Below are 4,396 nucleotides of genomic sequence, written 5' to 3'. Positions count from 1 at the left end.
AGACAACATAGAAAAACTAGACTACATTTCATAATTCCCTGGAAGAAAAAAAATGAATTGCTGTTGTGAGACCTTGAGAAGACTGACCTACAGTCTGCTGCAATGCTGAGAGCAATCATGCTACTCAGGCATTCAGATAAGGCTCTTTCTGCTGTCACAGCACTTCCAGAGTGCATGCACGACTGAACCTTCAGAATGGATTTTTAATTTTTTCTTTTAATGTGGACCATTTTGTAACAACTAGGATTTGACTTAAGAATTCACTATGCAGCATTTTTATTACTGTCATAAACACTAGCGCTTGTGCTCAGAACAGAAGTGAAACTACATCTATTATTTCATATTAACTTGATCAACAGTGCTTTTACAGTAACTGATCAGAAATGAGGAAGCTTTCTGGATTTTAAATTGAGGTGAATAGTTCTTCACACTGGAGAAAAATAAAGTACCTTTAAATATTCCTATCTGGGATTGTACAGCAATTTCACAAGTGATATGTAATATACTCCACCTACGTCCATTTTCTTTTACTTCCCCTAACTAATTAGTGATTAAATACATACCCCTGATAGGGCCCAAGCTTATTCCCATGGGAGCAAACTGTGGAATGGTGACATTTATACAAAGGACTCAATGATTCTTACAGGTCCCTTCCAACTTGTGATATTCCATGATTGTTTTGTAGGACCATAATGTAATACATTGTAGATAACCTCAGAGTTGGAACAAAAATTCTGGAAGTGTGACCAAGAAAAGCACACAGCCGGAACTGAAGCCTAGCTCCACCAAATGTTTGAATACCAATCTCTCACTGAAACCAGTTGGTGTTATGGCTGTGAACCAATCAGGGATCCTAAAGCTATTTTTAGGACTTCTCATCTGGTTTTCTAGATTTAACTGTGGAAAAGCACACTCCTCTTCTAGAACTTGTATCATCTGCCAGCTCCACAGAATCATACAATCACTCAGGTTGGAAAAGACTTTAAAGATCACTGAGTCCAACCATGACCTAACCATACTACCCTAACTCTAACAATGACTCCAAGTGAAACTAGATGTTCTAGACAGATATAATTGCAGAAATAAAGGCAATTATAATTTTGCATAAACATTTTTTAAATGAGAAACACTTGTATTTTGGTTAAATACAAGGAAACTTCTACACTGATCACAGAAGTTTACAAGCCTGTTATCACATCAGAGACACATGGCTCCTATATACAAAATCATGAGTTGTCCTTTGGATTTTCACCGATAGGTTAATTGCTGATGACGACTGTCACATGTACAATAAGTTACTCACTGAAATGTGATCTTATATCTCACTTTGTATGTACTTATTAATTTCTGTGTACTGACACAAGTGGAAATAAAAATAATCCAGACATAACCATTACAGAAAGTAGTATCCAAAAGAAAACCAGGTAAGTTAAAACTCTTCTAGTTTTGCTATGATGAATCATCTTTAGAATTCCCTTAATTTCTCCTCTTCCTTAAAAAGTAAAAATAATTTAAAAAAAAAATACAGTGAAAAATCCAAGTTTGCTAATGAAGGCAATGCAGATCATCATAAGAAAGAAAAATGCCCTAGTACAACTCACCTGCCTCCAGTACTGTATTATTAAAACCCGTAACTTTGTACCCTTTGGTTACTTTCTTTATTTGTTCTTCTGTGCTAAAATAACTCTAATAAGCTCTAATTGAAACTAAGTAAGTGGCTTCCCTCACAGAAGCAAACTGCAGACATATCATGTCCCCCCACTGGGAAGATACCTGGAGTGCAGCAGCAGTGTTTTATACTAGTTCATCACCTGTAAGAAACCACTACTGTAGTCTTGCTCCCCTTGCTCTACTGGATCTGCAATGCCAATGAGCTTGAAATAAAAAAATACATATATAGGTAGACCTTACATATATAGCTCTGGGCTAGGAGCATGCCCCAAGTCTGTTCTGGCTGCTTAATTTTGTGCAGAATTGAATCTCTTCCTTTTTAATGTTCTCCCCTCTTCCCTCCCAGCTTAATTCTTATAAAAGGTATTTTGTAACATCTGGGGACTCATAGAAGCACATTAACACCTTCACAGTCACTGTGGGCCTTCAGTACAGTGTATATACCTTGACAGGCTTTGTTCCTATCTTCTAATAGTAGTAGGAGGCTTTGAAATTAGTTGTACAACCTAAACAGTGTTTCCACGGGAACAAAACAGAAAATGAAAGGTATATTATTCAGACACCAAACCTTTAAGTACAGCTTGTTCTACTAGACATGCCTATCTAGCTCATCAGATCAATACAACAATTTGTTTCGAGTTTTTAGGGCCACAGGAAAAAAGAAAATCCTTGGCAATTACAGGCGTAACAGCAAAACAGTGTAAGCTAAAAGCACATTCACCTTTTCAGCCAAATTGCATTAAAGCGAAATGCAATTGGTATTTCATTAATTGCCTCTGACTTGCTAAAATGTAAACTGAAGCGCTTGACTTCATCATCTGTATACACCTTAACCATGCTGGTCACAACACAGTGCATATAGTTGTCAATGCAGTTCTTAACAAGCACACTTTACCAACGCTCCCAAGAGTTTAATGCTGCTTCACTGAACTCCACCAAAAAACACCTTTCTACAGGAACAATCCTACTAAAGCAAACTTTTGGCTTTGTAAAACTCAGGTTGGATTCCTGCAGGAATCTCTATAAAATCTCCCTTAAAATCTTAGCAAGCGTAAAACCTCACAGTTCTTCCATGCTTGCTCTGGCTACAACATATCCCACGTGTTAAGACAAAGGACTACAGATGAAGGATACAAACTTTGGCCAAATCTAGAATTCTTAGTCTCTTGAAAAAGCTCATGTGACATGACATGATAGGATTTGCAAGGCAACCAGGTCAGGCTGTTGATTACTCGATAGAGAAGAAATAAAAAGCAGCAGAAGAGTGGCAATGTTCTGGATTACTGACTTCAAAGAAATGCTGAAGTTTTTTAAAAAACATAAGTTAAAGTAACTTAAGTGGTTTATTACTGATATCTATTTGTTAATCTTCAAAGCTGATTTCCAAATTGTTGTATCTTAAACGCTTCCAAAACAAGACTAGATAGAAAGTGTTGTAACATTTATAAAGATGATTAAAAGTCTTGTTGAGTGAAACAGAGATCACTTTTCCTTACTCTTTCCTCCTCTGTTTACCTACCTATTTTTGGATTTAAGGATTTACAGAATCACAGAATTGCAGGGGGTGGAAGGGACCTCAAGAGATCGAGTTCAACCCCGCTGCTAGAGCCAGTATCCTAAAACAGGCTGCACAGGTAGGCTCTTTTCTTCCAAAGACACAAAACACCCATCTTCGTATATAGTAATAGTCAAAGATGATAGCCTGTATTTTGCTGTGATCGCTGGGATAAATGCATCTGTGCTAATGCAGGAAGGTGAACTTCCACCACGGATGCTACATTCCTGTCAGTAATGCATCAGCCAGGAAGGCAGATGACTTGGACTCCCCTCATTTCCACTGCATGGGGAGTTATGATCTATCTCTGAGTAGCTTAACTAACATTCCCTTTCTGACCATCTCTCCCTTCCTTCATCTCACTTTTAGTCAGTTATATAAGACATAATATTAATGTGGCAAAATTATTCAGTGCTTCTCCCTATTCACAACAAGAGGCAATGGGTGCAAGGTAAGTTGCACTGAGAGAGATTTCATCTTTATATGTATATATATTTATATATTAATTTCTTTTTACAGCAAAAACAATCAAGCAATGTAATTAACCTCCACACTAGACTCTGGAATCTACATTACTGGAGGTTTTCAAGATGCAACTGGACTGGGTATTAAAGAATCTCATCAAGGTTTCTGTTTCCATAAAAGGCTGGAGATGATTTTCACCTGGGCTTTTCCATGATTCTATATGACTATAGAAATAGAAATTTTAAAGAAAACTTAATGCCTCTCTCTCTCTAATTCTTCGCTGGTATAACTGACTCCTTCTGCATGCCTGGGAGCAAATGTACTTCTGTGGGCTCATCACCACTAGAATAAATCCAACTAGACTAAGTATTCTTCAAGGAAAGGAATTTGTTTTAATAAAAAAAAAAAAAAAACTGAAAGCATCAGGACACAAATTTTGCTGTTAAAAAAGACTGATCATAAACAAGAAAAGAAAAAAAAAAGCAGTTAAGCCATCACAAGCAAAGCAGCTGGTGGTTTAAATTGATTCCCTCTATCAATTATTTAATTTAGTTTACACTGGACACTCTGTGGGGAGCTCTGAGAAACAAGATTTGCAAGACTTTACAGCATCCACTCTCACTATTCTGACTGCTCATCTTCTCACTTTCTTAGCGCATCTTTAAAACTGAATTAAATTTCCGAGGAAGTTGCTAACTATCTTGT

The 4,396-nt window shown here is 37.0% G+C and overlaps 1 long non-coding RNA gene across 1 annotated transcript; it reads left to right on the top strand.

Annotated features, from left to right (window-relative positions):
* Window positions 1–1,339: 1,339 nt before the first annotated feature.
* Window positions 1,340–4,166, top strand: LOC146544472 (uncharacterized). The gene is made up of 3 exons (XR_014882782.1): window positions 1,340–1,424; window positions 3,208–3,305; window positions 3,746–4,166. It is a non-coding gene; the product is annotated as an uncharacterized LOC146544472 (long non-coding RNA).
* The last annotated feature ends 230 nt before the right edge of the window (window positions 4,167–4,396 follow it).

Source organism: Meleagris gallopavo, chromosome 4, assembly GCF_905368555.1.
Source record: "Meleagris gallopavo chromosome 4, MGAL_WU_HG_1.1, whole genome shotgun sequence".
Lineage (NCBI taxonomy): Eukaryota > Metazoa > Chordata > Aves > Galliformes > Phasianidae > Meleagris > Meleagris gallopavo.
The sequence above is the reverse complement of the archived record's forward strand: the minus strand, read 5'-3'. Positions and strand labels throughout refer to the sequence as shown.